Consider the following 17,066-nt stretch of genomic DNA (forward strand, 5'->3'; position numbering starts at 1 on the left):
ACTAGCGTATCTTTAATGTGCTCTTTCCTCTTTTGGAGCAGCCTTTCTCTGCCTTCTGCCTCTGTTCAGATCATGCTCATCCCTTAAGCCTTCAGCAAACATCAGGCTCTTCCAAGAAGCAGAACCTGCTGTCCCTTCCTATTATTAACAGAGCCTTCCATTCTTCTCCTGATTATGAGAGCATTTTCAAGACATTTCTTGTATTTACAGTTGGCCTTTTATTAGGACTTGTTTATTCCTAGCTTTTTCACCCAATTATATTTTCAGTACTGTGAGGAAAATCTCATGCATCACCTTTCACACAGTAGGTATGCAGAAAATATTTATTTACATTAGTATTTCAGTTGTCCTTACAATAATTTGGAACTTTCCATACTCAACAGTATAAATTCTGAAAGATTTAGAGAAGGCCTGCATAGTAATTCTGAATAGTCACAGGTTGAGTCTGCATTCTGATTTGATATTTGTTTGCTTAATATTATGTTGCCTTTTGATACTTTTATCTATCACAGACAATGAGAAATGTAATACCTAAGTCACAATATGATGAAATGAACTATGACTTTTTAAAAAGCCTTCAACATTTATTTATTCATTTATTTATTTGTTCATTCATTCATTCTGGAAATATGATCTAGAGCTTACATTCTCCTGAAGGAGAACTGTGGTGTGGTCTATGGTGTGGTCTATTCTCTGATGACAATGTGAAATCATGTACTTGAGACTTCAGTTCAGGAATTTTTTTAAGGATGACAGCAGTAAGCTTTCCTCAGATGTCACATATTTGTTTAGTATTAACAGACATGTAACAGTTTTTCAGATAAGAAGGAAGATATGATATCCTATATAATAAAAGGCTAATATGCAAATCGACCAAATGGTGGAACGACCAGTTGCAATGACACACCCTGACTACTGGGAGGCAAATGCTCGATGCAGGAGCTGCCCCCTGGTGGTCAGTGTACTCCTATAGGGGGAGCACTGCTCAGCCTGAGCCAGGCTTAAGGCTCGTGAGCACAGCACACCGCAGTGGTAGGAGCCTCTCCCCCAGCCATGGCAGTTGGACCTCCCCTGAGGGCTCCTGGACTGCAAAGGGCACAGGCAAGGCTGAGGGATTCCTTCCCCGCCCCCAGTGCACAAATGTCATGCACTGGGCCTCTTGTCCTATATAATAAAATCATAATATGCAAATCAACCGAATGACAGAATGACCAGTCAGCAGGGAGGGAGAGGGAGGGACAGGCGAGCAGGCAATGCCAGGCCAGCCAAGGCACATGCCAGCAGGCAGAGGGAGGGGACTGCAATGGGGCGGAGGCAGCAGCGACCAGCAGTGGCAGAGGGGCAATGGGGGGTAGGGCAGGGCTGCGCCAGCTGGCACTGTTTGGCCTGGTCGCCTCCCGCAGAGGGAGGCCTAAGCTGTCAGTAGGACATCCCCTGAGGGCTCCTGGACTGTGAGAGTGCACAAGTCAGGCTGAGGGACCTCCTAGGTGGAGATAGTTTGAGCATACATTAAGGATGTGGTAGTAGTGATGGAGAAGTGTAACAAGTTTGAGGGAGCTTTTGTCATTGGATCAGTGGTGCTGAGAGTATTGGGGATTCATTGGCTATGTGTGAGGGAGAGAAAGATGTTGAGAATGTGTATTATCATCGTTTGTTTTAGAACAATATAGATGTTATATCATTAATCATCCTATATAATAAAAAGCTAATATGCTAATTAGACCAGACAGTGGTGAAACAACCTTCCAGAATGACCAGTGTGCGGAGGGTAGGGCCATGACCAATTGCCTTGCAGAGGGTGGCGGCAGCCGGGCTGCAAGGGCTCAGCCCCTTGCACGAATTCTGTGCATTGGACCTCGAGTATAAAAATAAAAGAATAGGGATACATCTTAGAAGAAAAATACTGAATCTAATTGTAGACATGTTACATTAAAATTTTTATCAGAGTGTAAATATTTGGGGAGCAGTTGGAAGGATGGGTCTGAACATGGGAGGGAGAAAGATCTGGAGATATATAGCCTGGGTGTCATCACAGGAAGTGTAGGGGCTCTGGGAGAAAATGAATAGCACATAGGAAGATGCCTCATGAAAGCAGAGGGGAGGACCTACAGGGACCTCAATGATTTCAAGGAAGCTAAAGAGGAAGAGGCAGAGGGAGTTGCTAAGGACACAAGAGAAGGCAGAGAAAAAGTAGGAAATGTGAGGGGTTGGGAATGGGTGGGAGAAGGAAATTTCATGAACTGAAGTGGGGCCCTTGGAGTCATTACAGTCTTGACAAGGATTGGAAAAAGCCTTTAAATTGTGTAGTTAACAGGTGTTTGAATAAAGATATAAGGTGAAAGTCAAAAAATGAGTAAGATTTCAACAAGTGGAGACTGAGTATGGCCCATTTCTCAAAATGTTTGCAGAGTGATAGCTTGTGTCAAATGAGTTGTTTTTTTTTTTTTTTATTGTATTGTTTTGTTATTTTAGGGTGAAAGGGCTTTGAATGTTTTGTGTACATAGAAGAAAGGCACTGTAGAGAGGAGAGACAAATGATAGGCAATAGGGAAGAGGAGCTTCTAATGGAGGGAGTCAGGACTTGGACAAGAGAAAAAGATAGAAATCAATGCGGAAATTAGGTCCTCAATTCCACTTGGAGAAAAAGAGCTGTATTTTCTTCTCTGGAATGGTGGATAAGACGATTAGAATAGGGTTCCTATAGGTAGGTTTGAAGGTGGAAGACATCCCTCGAATGGATTTAATCCTCATTCAAGAGATCAAGTTCCTTTGCAAGGAGCCACAGGAGTGGGGTTGAAGCTTAAAGTTAGAAGACATACGGTGATAAAGTGAAAGGTTGCTGAATAAGGACAGGAAATGCATGTCCAGGCAGCTCCAAATGCTCTATTGAGTCTGGAAACTATACATTGATAGCAGAATCATTTTACCTGCATATCTGATTTGCTTTGGCAATTGTTCATTAGGCTCATTTAGGAAAGAATTAAAGCCCCGTGCTTGACCGACAGACCGTAAGCAACAGGGCTTATTAGAGTTTATTGTAAATAAAGGAATGTGGGGTTTCAGCCCTCCCCAGGGAGTCTTCATGAAGAACACAGTAAAACAGTCACTCAGAATGATTCAGGAGACCACAGGTATCCAACAACGTGTTCCCACCACCCAGAATTGAGCCTCATCCTTGACATCCAAGTCTGCTTTTTTTTTTTAATTAAATCTTTATTGTTCAGATTATTACATTTGTTCCTCTTTTTTCCCCCCCATAACTCCCCTCCTCCCAGTTCCCGCCCCACCCTCCGCCCTCACTCCCCACCCACTGTCCTCATCCATAGGTGCACGATTTTTGTCCAGTCTCTTCCCGCATCTCCCACACCCCTTTCCTCCCCAAGAATAGTTAGTCCATTCCCTTTCTATGTCCCTGATTCTATTATAATCACCAGTTCATTCTGTTCATCAGATTATTTATTCACTTGATTCTTAGATTCACTTGTTGATAGATGCATATTTGTTGTTCATAACTTGTATTTTTACCTTTTTCTTCCTCTTTTTCCTTCTTAAAGGATACCTTTCAGCATTTCATATAATCCTGGTTTGGTGGTGATGAACTCCTTTAGCTTTTCCTTATCTGTGAAGCTCTTTATCTGACCTTCACTTCTGAATGATAGCTTTGCTGGATAAAGTAATCTTGGTTGTAGGTTCTTGGTATTCATCACTTTGAATATTTCTTGCCACTCCCTTCTGGCCTGCAAAGTTTCTGTTGAGAAATCAGCTGACAGTCGTATGGGTATTCCCTTGTAGGTAACTGAGTTTCTTTCTCTTGCTGTTTTTAAGATTCTCTCTTTATCTTTTGCTCTTGGCATTTTAATTATGATGTGTCTTGGTGTGGTCCTCTTTGGATTCCTTTTGTTTGGGGTTCTCCGCGCTTCTTGGACCTGTAAGTCCATTTCTTTCACCAGGTAGGGGAAGTTTTCTGTCATTATTTCTTCAAATAGGTTTTCAATATCTTGCTCTCTCTCATCTTCTGGCACCACTATAATTCTGATGTTGGTACGCTTGAAGCTGTCCCAGAGGCTCCTTACACTATCCTCGCATTTTTGGATTCTTTTTTCATTTTGCTTTTCCGGTTGTGTGTTTTTTGCTTCCTCGCATTTCAAATCATTGACTTGATTCTTGCGCTCCTCTGGTCTGCTGTCGGGAGTCTGTATAATATTCGTTATTTCAGTCCGTGTATGCTTAATTTCTAGTTAGTTCCCCAATATAACATCGAGGGTCTCATTAGTTTTCTTGTAGATCTCATTAAGTTTATCGGCGGCTTCTAAACAGTTCTTGATAGACCTTAAAAGTGTGGTTCTGAACTCTATATCTTCCATTGACAATTTTGTCCTGTTTCTTTGTCTCCGCATTTTGTTATGCTTCCTTGGTGCACCCCCTAGTGGTCTTTGTTCGCAGTCTTATAGTTAAATCTTGATTGTTGTAGCTAATTCCAGGGAGGGTTTGACCTCCAGGCCAAGTGGCTATGAGAATCAGCTGTGTCTGCAGTGAGAGAACTTCTGTCCTCTAGGGAGGTGCTAATCTAGCCTTTGCCTGAGGCTATCCGGCAAATGCCTCTGTGCAGGGCTTGGGCGGGGCGGGTCGCACAGGATCAACAGGGTGGGCCAGAGAGAGCAGTTATGGCGGCTCTCAGTCCTGTCCCCAGGGCCTCTGCCTCTCTGAGTCCCAGCAATGGCTGCAAACCTCGGAGAGAAAGCTGCACTCGCTCTGACTGAAGCCAGACAGTCCCGCTTCTCCCGTTTGAGTCTGGGTCCCTAAAGACTCGCCTGTATCTGGAGCTCAGAGTCTGCGACTCCCTCCCGATTGAAAACGCCAACCGCGCCCTCTACCGCCAGCCCGCTCCACGCACTCCGCACCTCAGAATTTGACTTCAGCACTGCGCCTCCTCTGAGTGTATGCATTTCTCTTTCCTCCTAGTTGTAGGACTTCCACTCAGCCAGCGTTCCTGTGGTTCTGGGTGATGTCCCTTCCATTTTTTGGTTTCACTTTTGAAGTAGTTGTTCAAAGCAGCAAACTCCAGCGTTAACCTATGCCGCCATCTTGGTTCTCCCCAAGTCTGCTTTTATGCTTTTTTTTTTTTTTCTCAGCTACAGACACAGGCAAATAAAAAGGCATCTGTATTGGCATAACATGTAAGGGCTCTGTGTGTCCAGATCCCCAAGATCACCTCCAAGTTCAATATTTCACTGGGATTCACATGGCTCAGCCTATGCAGTGATGGCAAACGTATGACACCTGTGTCAGAGGTGACACGTGAACTCATTTTTTAGGTTGATTTTTTTTGTTGTTAAATGGCATTTAAATATGTAAAATAAATATCAAAAATATAAGTCCTTGTTTTACTATGGTTGCAAATATCAAAAAATTTCTATATGTGGCACGACACCAGAGTTAAGTTAGGGTTTTTCAAAATGCTGACACACCGAGCTCAAAAGGTTTGCCATCACTGGCCTATAGGGACACTGTAGATTTATTACAGAAAAAGAAAAAAGATACAAAGCAAAACCAGCAAAGGAAAATCTGCATGGGATGAAGTCAGAAGGAAACCATCACAAGCTTCCAGGGGTCCTGCCCCAGGGGGGTCATGTAGGCCCTGCTGCTCCTCCAACGATAAGGTCCCAGGACACATGTGCGATCTTGTCTGTCAGGGAAGCTCCTGGAGACCCAGCAGCAGGACTTCTATGGGAGGCGGCTCACACAGTCAGCCACTGCCTGGCATGTCCCAAGATTCCAGACTCCCGGAAGGAAGGCAGGTGTTCAGCATAAACTATATTGTTTTACAGACAGTTGAGGCACAGTGAGCTGCTCTTGCAAGTTCGGGTGTTGGGAGCCCTTTAGATATCCACATTTCCAGATGCCATTCAAGTGCTACCCTTGTAAGCAGACCTTCCTTGCACAGGAAGACCAGCCTATTAGGCTAACTTCTTATCTGCACAATCTACTCTTCTTCCTCCTCTTCTCTTCCCATTCTCTATGCCTCCTGATTTCTGCTTATTTAGATACTCTGGCTCTTCCTAACTTCTCTGACTTCTCTCTTTTCTGGCTTCTCCGCTCCCTGCTGCTCATTATCTGTAAGTCTTCTAGTGCATTCACTTGAAGAGACAGCCTAATTGGTTCACCTGGTCCCCCTGGGTCCTGTGAGGCAGAATACTAACCGTGGGCCACTCAGAGGCCTCTGGCAAGCCTGTGCATGTGATTGGTCCAATCAGCTTTGAGTGGAGAGCTCTGTTGAATATTGCTCAAAATGTTGCATGACAAGCTCTCAGGTAATAATAGACTCGTTATTTATTTTCCTTTTTTATTAAATGTATTGGGGTGACATTGGTTAATGTGACCATATATGTTCCAGGTGTGGGTTGCTATGTAACAAGATCTGTATATTGCACTGTGTGCCCACCACCCAAAGTCAAATCTTCTTCTGTCACCATATTTTAGGATCCACTTTACCCTCCGCCCCTTCCCTCTGGAAACAGCCACACTGCTGTTTGTGACTCTTCTGTGAAGTAATAACATCATTTATGCAGGGACCAGGAACAGAGAGAGAGATCATAATTTAGTTTGCTCAGGATTGGAGAATGATTAGAATGTGACAAAATGACAGAGAATTATTAAAAGTTATCAGTCCCAAAGCACATGCTTGAGCATAGAAATGTCTCATTCACCATTGCTAATTTGTCTTTCTAAAATCTTCTTGGAGCACATACTTTATTGGTTTGCAGTTACCTACTAAGTATAACCCAGATTTGTTATCCTTTCTTTATCCTTCTCTGCATTGTCATCAACCTAACTTCTGGCCTTCTTTTCCATTACAACACTACCCAAGGGTCCTATAGAACTAACTATTCCTTATTCCCCAGAGAACATATTGGGGTTCTTGATTTTATGCAATTCTACCTGATTGCAATGCCACTTGCCAGAATTATTACTCATCTCTCATGGTCTAGTTCAAATGGCACTTCTTCCAAGAAGACTTCTATGATCATTCCAGAAACTGAATTTGTTCCCTCTCAATGGACAAATGTGTGGTATGAAACAGGACATTAAGCATATATTCCTCTGAATATTTCTAGCTCCTTAGACTCAACTCTATGAGTGTAAATAAAGTGTTATACCCTATTTTATCATCCTTAACAACTAACATCATTTTTCATAGAGTAGGTAGCCAATAAACTTATTTGAATGAATAAATGAATGTACCTGTCAGCATCCATGAATCAGCATTATTAAGCTGTTACACCTTCCATTCAATTGCAGTGGTTCCATTGGACCAATTTTTTATCACTTGAAACTGGATGTCAATAATTTCTGCAAGTTAAACACTAATAAGAGGGAAGCATGTACAGTGAAAACTTTAGCTCTGCTCTCATCCCCACCGCACCTACTATGTATGCAGGTTTCATTGTCATCCCGGGCGTTTTTGACAGCAGCTCCATTACTTTCACAAGGACCATCAAAATGTGTTATTCTTGATCCAGTTCTGTCATTGGAAGGTCACATTAATGGAGGAATGAGAAATACCCAGCACAGAGCTGCCGGGGAGCATGGCACCCACCCCTGCTTCTGCTTGATTTGCAAAAACGGAAAGAGCCTTTCTGCCCCAGAGGTTTTGTTTTTAGTAGATGGCTGTGCTTCAGAGGTGAAATATGAAACAAAAATCGAGGAATTTGACTGTAAAATGACTGTACAAAGTCTAACTGCATTGTGCATTACTCTCCAGGAGTGACATGTGCAAATTAGAAATCCCTATAGAATGGAACTTATTGATTATCCTACTAAAATATTTGTATGCCAACCTATTTAGAAACCCTTTCAACAGCATCCCCGTAGAGCTGATATGGTTTTGCCTTTGCCTGACTTAATTACTTTTGTGATTGGTGTGTGTGTGTGTGTTTGTGGGGGTGGGTGGGGGGAGGGGGGATGGGCAGATGGATTATACAGGAGTCAGAGCAGTGAAAAATCCAGAAATATGACACATTCTTGGAAAAATCAGTATGCCTCAGTTTCCCATTTCCCCTTCTAATATTGAACAGAATTCTAGTATAATTGGAAAGCAATTAACTTTTTAATAAAAGTACATTTCTTCCTTCTTTAAAGAAAATGAAATCTATTTTCTGTTCATGTCTGAAAAGTGCCATTAGGGCAACAATTACTTTCTCATTTCTTTACAGTTGTTATTAGTACCAGACATGGTGTGTACTCAACTAGAATTCACCTCCTGATTACACATCCACCTCTCATCTCAGTTGAGCTAAGTGGGAAGGTAGTACAATAGATATATAGCTGTCTACAGTTAGTCTTCTCTAGAATTTAAACATTGAGTTGACAATCACTAGTGAAAATCATTGAAGAGTTTCTCCTTCTTTGCAGATCAGAGTGAAACATAAACCCAGGGATTCGACAGCTTAAAGTTGAGAATGTCCAATCCACTGATTCTGGATCCCGTTAGACACAAAGCCCCCGTTTACATTAAATCATTTATTGTGTAAACTTGGTGAAATGAAATTCATAGGAAATGTAACCTGCGTATTATCATTTCAAAAATTAATATAACACATTCATTTAAAGGAGAGATGAGAGTGATTTATAATAGAAGAACACATGTGCCAATGAGGGAATGCTCATGCGCCATACCACCGAGACCTGGTGAGCCCATTGCATGTGGTACCTACACACAGGGCACAGTGAATGCACAGCCACATGTGCAATCTTGAAAGCTTATTCTTACTCAAATACCCTGAGGAACATTACCACTGCCAATATGATTTTCTTTTCATGGCGAACAACCCTTAATAAAATTCTCAACCAAACGGAGCACAATCTTTCATGCTATGGTTGTTGCGCTCCTGGAAATGTTTATGATATGAAAATGTAGCCACAAATATTTTGTGTTCCCATGGATATGGGTTAGGTTATAATTAAACAGGATTTCCCTTGAAAATCTACACTAGCACGTCCTACACAATATGAGACAGGACCTCCCTCCATTCCCAGTGTCCTGTGCCTTTCCAGGTGTTTCACATCCTTGGCTTTCACCCACCGGATGGGGACCGTGCCCCCTGTGGTTGTCACATGAAAACTGCATGTGCACACACTTTCAACAGCCCCAGGGGCCATGCAAGTTCTGTTGAGAACCTCTGCCTAATTCAACACCTTCCTTTTATGGCGGAGGAGACCGGAGCCTGGAGAATGTTGGTAGCTTACCTGGAGTCCCACAGGCAGCACCGAATATGGCTGAGCTAAGTTACAAACTCAGGTCTGGACTAGCCTGAATCTGGTCTTATGCCAACACAGAAGCTCCGGCACAGGCAGCACGGAGTGGGAGAGAGCTCCCGGGAACTACGGCTGGAACCCAGCCAGGGATACTGCACGCATATGTTGAAGTAGCCCAGACAGACATCCCGAAGGATCAATTTATTTCCTGAATGCGTATCAACCAAATCTGCACCCTCTGTTCCCACTCATCCCCTCCATCGTCTTGTCTGCTTACACAATCTCCCCTCCCACTCCTGGAAATGCATGTCTTACAAACCTTTCCAAGGGCTTTAAATGAATCCCCTTCCATCTGACAAACTTAGTATTTCCCCTCTGTACAGCTTCCAAGCTCTTCTTCGGCACTTGGTCCGGGAATATTTCCCCTTGCGCTTACAGAATTTCATGTTTACCTTCCCATAATTGCATTTCTCTGCATGTACTAGTTTCGCCTGTACGTCTGTAAAGATTTCAATTTCACTGGTGTTACCTCTCCTGTTCATTGATAAGTCCTGAAGGAGCAACTACTAATTCCAAGTATCTAATGCCGCATTAAACACCCCGTGGCCACGCCACAAATAGTTGACTCATTTATATCAAACTAAGGACTGGAATAGCCATATTCTAATTCCATTGAGGAGGTGACTATGATGGGTGATTAGGTTATATACAAGGTAAACATTTCTAGATTCTTCAGATATTGGCGATAAATAACAAGCTTTTGTTTGGGATGTATTCCGTGACATTTGATTATTGAAGTTCCCGGACCAGCGACTATTTGGTCCTGGTTGCTATGGGCTGTCTCCAGGGAGAATTCTGTAGCACTCTTCACAGTGGGAACTGATCAGTAGAAGGGTCCTCCAATTAGTCCCCATAGCTCTAGGCAGAACTATTCTTAAACCACCATCAGTTCTTAACACTCTTCAGAGAAAGTGAACCTACAACACTCAACAGTAGCCAGGCCCTGGTGTGAAGAATTCATTCTCCCTCTCAAAAAAACCATTTTCTTTAAAATTATTTGGTTTTTTCTTTTAACATTATTGGAGAATAGCAACTTTGAGTCAAGACTACCATTATGAAACAACTAATAAACTTAAGGATGTTCAGTTACCCTGTTTGTTCCTGTTCATTGTCTTAAAGAAAGGGTGGCTTACTTCTTTTTTTCTCTTTTAATCTCACTTCCACTTTTACAAATGAAACCAAATATGCATTGAGTTATTGTGTGTGTGTTTTTTAAATTTGTGCAACTGCCTTCTCTTCTACCTATTGACATATAGTCAACAGACTATATGTCTATTTAGTGAGTGTCCTGTGAAACAAATTCAGTGCTAATGGCTGGAAAGTTAGAAATAGCAGAAATTCACTCCTACCCTAAGAGCAGGTCTAGAAGCAAATGAGAGATATGTTTAAGAACTTATTATCAAATTAAATCAAAGTACTCAGTATTTATTAAAAAGCTCAATAATATTCAATGTACACATTAAATAGCATAGAGCTTCCGGAGCATTTAGTAATCAGCGTCAATTTACTCCTGCTATTTCATCCATTCATTTATTCATCTAAAAATATGAATTTCCATATTTTGCATTAGGCCTAGACACTGGGGTCACAATAGTGAACAAAACATTTACAGCCATTTTATTCGCAGAATTTACATTTTAATGAGTTAGAAAGATGCTAATCAAAAATATCAAATACATATAGAACTGTATTCTCAAAAATGCTGGAGTAATGAAAAAGTTTCTGACCTACTTTGGAAAGCAGGTTAGAAAGGAATAGAAATATAATTTTAAAATGACAATAGTATACCCAAATTTGTAGGAGTTAATTAAGGGAAAGTAGGAGGAGAGAAAGCATTCAGATATGGAAACAATATTTGCAGAGTCCAGGCAACAAAAAAGAGAATGAAGCGTTGGGAGACCAAAAGGCTAATTTTCTGGCGTATGGGAAGCAGGCGGGTTCGTCTGAGGCTGAATGCAAGCCAGAGGCCAGGCCATTTAGTGCCTTGTAGGCCGTGTTAAAAATAAGGCTTTTAGCCCCAGCCAGTCTGGCTCCGTGGATAGAGGGTCGCTCTGATGAATGAAGGGTCCTGGGTTCAATTCTGGTCAAGGGCATGTACCTCACTTTCAGGCTTCATCTCTGGCCCTGGTTAGGTGTGTGCAAGAGTCAACTAATAGGTGTGTCTCTCTCTCTCACATCTGTGTCTTTCTTACATGGATGTTTCTCTCTCTGTCTCTCCCTCTCCCTTCCACTCTCTCTAAAAATCAATGGAAGGTGGTGCTGTCAACTAAGCAGACATATACATGAATCTGGAACTCCGAGAAGAGTCTGAGCATATGACTTAAGTTGGAGTCATCTGGGTACAGATAGCAATTTAAGTCATGGGAAGGTATGCCCAAAGAGGATAGATTTTAAAGAAAAGAAACCTGTGTATATTTAGAACTACAAATTTGATAAGCATAATTCATTTAGAAATAAATAAGCCAACAAAATACAGACCAATAAAAACAGAGGAACCAAAATTTCAAATAAGAAAGGAAACTGAGTGGGAGAGAGAGAAAGAAAGGGAGAAAGAGAGAGAGAGAGAGAAACATTGTCAAGGTGTTGAGTCTAAATAAGATGAAGGACTATTGATGTTAGCAATAGTAGTTTTTTGGATCAGTTTGTTATAGCCATTGCATTCTGTCTTCAACACTGTTATGTTGGAAGGCAGGGGACACACTGGAGTAGACTGACCAATAACTGGAAGGTGAGGCCCAGCCAGTGTTGTCTATGGTTGAACGTCAACCTGTGAACCAAGAGGAAAACGTTTGATTCCTGCTCAGGGCACATGCCTGGGTTGTGGACTTCATCCCCAGTAGCGGGTGTGTAAGAGGCCGTCAATCGATACTTCTCTTTCATCATTGATGTTTCTATCTCTCTCTCCCTCTCCCTCTCCCTCTCTGAAATCAATTTTATATATATATATATATATATATATATATATATATATATATATATATAATTTATTTATTTATTTTTTCTTGTTTAAAGTATTACAAATAGTAGTACAGATGTCTCCTTTTTTTTTTTCCCCCCATTGACCTTCCCCCGGCCTCCCTTATCCCTGGAACATGCCCTTACGCTCCCCGCCCCCGCCACCCCAGTGTCTTGTCCCCATTGGTTTTGCTTATATACATGCATATAAGTCCTTCAATTGATCTCTTACCCCACCCTCCAACACTCCCCAGACTTCCCGCTATAATTTAACAGTCTGTTCGATGCTTCTCTGCCTCTGTATCTATTTTTATGTTCATTAGGTTATAATGTTCTAAATATCAGCCCCTGGTCATAGTGAGCACCGCACTAGCAAAAAATCATGTGACAGACACAGCCTTAAGAAGACATTTTAATTTTTGTGATGTGATGACAGTCTAAGCCCTTTGACATCCTAATATTCTGTTCATTTTTCCTGTCTGAAATATCACTGTGCCTGGGAAGGCAAGGGGTTATGAACTGTGCAATGTGGAAAGTTATTTCATTCATCAGCCCGAAGAATTCTGTCCCCATCTTACGGTGTTAAGTATACAGTTAGGAACATTCAGTAAAACAATCTGTCTTTCAGATTTAAACTAAGAATGTATAGATATTGTGTATAGCCTTTTAAATTGTTTAAATAATTGGTTAAGTTGTTGTAAATTATTTTTTGTGCTTCCACTCAGCCAAAGTGATTTATCCTGGAGAATTAAAATGGGTAATAAATGTGTGCTGATTGACTGATAAATATTAAAGTGGCAGGAAAGACATCAGCTCAACAAATTCTAAGGGGGTGGAGGTGTTGTAATTAAGATATTTCCTCTTTCTCCAGCCTAGGGACATATTCCTGAGAAGTTTTTTAAACTTTAAACCCATTCACAATATTGCTTCTCAGAGTGACTTCAAAGATATTGAAATTTTCAGGAGTTTTGTTTTTTTCACCATTCTTTTTTTGCTGTGCTTGCTAACACATTTTAAATTGCTAGCTGAATATTTATGCCGTTATAGAGTGCATATGACTATATATATATATATATATATATATATATATATATATATATGTATATGTATATATATATGTGTGTGTGTGTGTATATATATATATATACATATATATATGAAGATATGTTGCAAGAAAGCACACAGACATGCATAAATAGTAACATTCTAGAAATGATTTGTCCTTAATATATGATGCTCCAGAAATGTACAGTTGTTTTAAACCTTTGATGAATTCATTCCCTTCCAGTCCCTTGGAAAACATTTATTTTAATATTGCTCTTTTTGAGTTATTTCATACTAAAATGTTCTAAGAACTTATGAATTACTTCACAACAATAGACAGTGCCAGCAATGCTAAAATATAGGACCATTAAACTACCATTACCTTTGTTTTGTTTTCTTTTTTCTTTTTTGATTCATGGACTCATCAGACAACCACTGGAGGCTGGTGGCATTAATGCACCTTTACTGAAAACATGAAAATCAAGGAGTGGGTACAAAAAAGGCATTAATGCAATTATGTTGCCATCTCAAAATTTTGTGATTAAGTGCATGAACCAAAAAAGAACTATTCTCCTTGTCATTAATATCCCTGCCCAATGAAGTGCATCTGAAATATTACTTTACTTTTAATCCTCCAATGTATTTAATTTAGGGACAAAACACACAACCCCACGTTTGCGCACACTCAGTTCTAGGTACAGCGATTCATCACCGACACCCTGGTTACCAATTCTATTTAGCATTCGATGTTGGACATGTTGATTTTTAATATAAGAGCTGGACAGTCTGTGTACAATGACTGATGATGACACCTCACTGTTTTGGAACCTACGTGGCATCAAAGATAAAAAAAGAGAATATCAATGTGTATTCTAGAGTCTATTCTAGTGTGTATTCTAGGGCTGGTACACTCTTAGCATGGTCGGAATGAGGTATGGGCATAACATGGGACTTGACCATAAATAACAAAGCACCCTTCAGCCTTCCCTCTGAACATCTTTAAGCCTGTATTGCTCCCAGGTTGATCTTTCTCACATGAGTTTATATAACATAAAGTACACAGATACCTTTGTCATGGGTGTGCTTCTATGTGTCCCAAAACTTACAGAATCAAGTCTAAACTCCTTTGTTAAGTTTGTTTGTTTTTGTTGTTGTTTGTCTTAATCCTCACCCAAGGATATTTTTCCATTGGTTTTTAGAAAGAGTGAGGGAAAGACAGAGAAATATCTGTGAAACACATCAATTGGTTACCTCCTGCAGGAAGCCCGACCAGTGCCCCAGACCAGGAAGGAGTCTGCAACCAAGTACATGCTCTTGACCGGAATAGAACCCGGGAGCCTTAGGTCCGAAGGCCAATGCTCTATACACTGAGCTAAACTGGGTAGAGCAAGTCTAAACTCCTTTGTAAGATTACATGAATTGGCCCTATGTGCTACCCCAGCCCTGCTCCTCCCAGGAGTATATCCCGCATCATGCTTCCCTGACAGCAAGGCACATGGCACCTTCCATACCCTCTCAGCCTGGGCTCTGGCTGAGCAGTTTATGGGCCAGCCCCTGGCTCTCTTCACATTCAGTCTGAAAGGCTCAGTCCCAGACCGTGCCCAGGACCAGGCATGAGGTCTGCTGCGTGCCTCTGCGCCAATCTAGGCAGACTTTATCATATCAGCTCCTTTAATGTATCAAAAATGGCTTGTTAAAGTATGTGTCTCTCTCACTAGACTAAGAGGGCCTCACTGTCAGACCACCTTGTCCATCTTTCTATTCACAAGACCTTGGTTAGTGTAGTGGTCTGATCAGTGCCTGGCTCCCAGTAGGTATCCCATGTTTCTTATATTAAAGCACTGCTCAGCTCAAAGAGAGAGAGGGTATTTATATTCCACTTTACCTACTACTGTCTTCTTTTACAAACACATTTGTATCATTGATTATTCCTTTACTAGAGGCCCAGTGCATGAATTCATGCACAGGTGGGGTCGCTCCATGTGGCCTGCAAGGATTGGGCTGAAACCAGCAGTCCAACGCTGCCTGGCACTCCTGCCTGCTGCTCCCACTCATTCTGGCCCCACTGCGCCTGCCATGGGCCTGATCAGGACAGGCTCGCGCCACCATAGCTGCACTCGCCAGCTGTGAGCCCTGTGTTTAGCACCCATCTCAATGGGGATAGGGACGTGGGACATGATCTGCCCTCTGGGTGGGTGGTGGAACTCCCTTGCCGGCTCCGGGATCTGGATCCCTCCAGCTGATGTTCGCACCAGTTGTTGGGAGTTACCTGGCAGCCACTTTTATATCATTTCTTCCTTGTGGCGTGTCTAGGGAGGAGAAGTGACCGTGGTGCCCGGGGCCAACTTCCAGGAGGCAGCAGCACTGTTGGGATTGTGCTGGCAGCACCAGTGCGCACTGACCACCAGGGGGGAGCTCCTGTATTTAGCGCCTGACCCCTGATGGTCCGTGTGTGTCATAGTGACCGGTTGTTCGGTTGTTCCATCACTTAGGCTTTTATATATAAAGACTAGAGGCCTGGTGCATGAAAATTCATGCACTGGAGGGGGAGTCCCTAAGCCTGGCCTGCCCCCTCTCACAGACTGGGAGCCCTCAGAGGTGGGAGACGACCCAGTGATCAGGGGAAGGTGACGCCCTCATCACACCTCTGCTGCTGCCACTGCTGGCAGTGCAAACCTCAGCCAACCCTGGTTACCTGAGCTGTGCTGGCCCTGGGCGGCTGGACAGCCGTCATCTGAGGCTTGTCTGTGCCTCAGGCTGGCCCTGGGTTAGCTGCTATCTGAGGCTTGCCTGCTCCTCAGCAAGCTTGCTTGCCTGAGCCTCAGTGGGGGGTGCAGGAGGACCCGAGGCGCCTGGTGGGGCTAAGTGGACTCTGGTGGCAGGTGCGTGGAGTGCCTGCCCTGGCTGAGGAATGGAGGATACTCTCAACAACATGAGTTATAACCTCCAATTTGTTGGACACCACAGTTAGGCTTCAGCTTTGGGGTAGGGAGGAAGAGAGGAATGGGCAGCTGGTTGGAGGAGCCTGGGAGAGCCGTCAGTCAGTGGGGAGTGCAGGAGGATCCAAAGCTCCCGGCGGGGCTGAGGGGACTCCGGCAGCAAGTGTGCAAAGTAACCGCCACTCCCAACCCCGTGGGCGCTGCCATCTTGTGAGGGTGTGATGGTCAATTTGCATATCACCTCTTTATGATATAGTATTGCCATATATTATCTCATTTGGTTCACCCAATACTTCCATGTAGTAATAAACGAGGCCATTATTACAGATGGGAAAGCAGAAACAAAGAGAAAGGAAGCAATTGGCTTGAATCATCAGTTAGCACAGAGCTGTTCCCAGGTCTCAGGTCCACTTCTACTTTCTCTCATCTCTCCCTCTCCTTTGGCTTCTTCCTGGGTCCTCTCTTCCTGGGCTCCCTCCCTTCTCTCCTTTGTCCCCAAATCGTGAAGTAGAAGGATCATTCAGTGCTCAGATCTGTCCAGGACCCTGTGACCTCCCCCTTGAAGGGTGACAGGCTGCACCGGGGACATTTTCTCACCCCACCCCCCTGCATGGGCAGACTCACACCCGCCCCACAGGCCCAGCCTTACACTCCCAGCAGTTGCAGTTTGGAAACTACGCCCACGCAGAAACATTTTGAAATGCCAAGTTGTTTTAAACTTGTGTGATTAATTCAAATAATAACCTTTCACTAATACCATCAGCTCTTGATTGTTCACCAGCCATTATGAAAGGTGTGAGCTCCCTGCTTGTC

Source organism: Myotis nattereri (genome assembly GCF_964212035.1).
Source record: "Myotis nattereri genome assembly, chromosome: 2".
NCBI classification, from domain to species: domain Eukaryota; kingdom Metazoa; phylum Chordata; class Mammalia; order Chiroptera; family Vespertilionidae; genus Myotis; species Myotis nattereri.